Genomic DNA, 689 nt, shown 5'->3' with positions numbered 1-689 from the left:
GCCCCGATTCCATTGAAGAGAAGAGAAGAGCATGTTAATGCTCTATTTTAGAGCAAAAGGCCCCGATTCCATTGAAGAGAAGAGAAGAGAATGTTGATGCTCTATTTTAGAGCAAAAGGCCCTGATTCCATTGAAGAGAAGAGAAGAGAATGTTGATGCTCTATTTTAGAGCAAAAGGCCCCGATTCCATTGAAGAGAAGAGAAGAGAATGTTGATGCTTTATTTTAGAGCAAAAGGCCCCGATTCCATTGAAGAGAAGAAAAGAGAATGTTGATGCTATTGGGGAACGTAGTAATTTCAAAAAAAATCCTACGCACACGCAAGATCATGGTGATGCATAGCAACGAGAGGGGAGAGTGTGTCCACGTACCCTCGTAGACCAAAAGCGGAAGCGTTATGACAACGCGGTTGATGTAGTTGTACGTCTTCACTATCCGACCGATCCAAGCACCGAACGTACGGCACCTCCGTGTTCAGCACACGTTCAGCTCGATGACGATCCCCAGACTCCGATCCAGCAAGGTGTCGGGGATGAGTTCCGTCAGCACGACGGCGTGGTGACGATGATGATGTTCTACCGATGCAGGGCTTCGCCTAAGCACCACAACGATATGACCGAGGTGGAATATGGTGGAGGGGGGCACCGCACACGGCTAAGGAACGATCACGAAGATCAACTTGTGTGTCTA

This window comes from Triticum dicoccoides, chromosome 5B (genome assembly GCF_002162155.2).
Source record: "Triticum dicoccoides isolate Atlit2015 ecotype Zavitan chromosome 5B, WEW_v2.0, whole genome shotgun sequence".
Classification (NCBI taxonomy): Eukaryota; Viridiplantae; Streptophyta; class Magnoliopsida; order Poales; family Poaceae; genus Triticum; species Triticum dicoccoides.
This window is presented reverse-complemented; position numbering follows the sequence as displayed.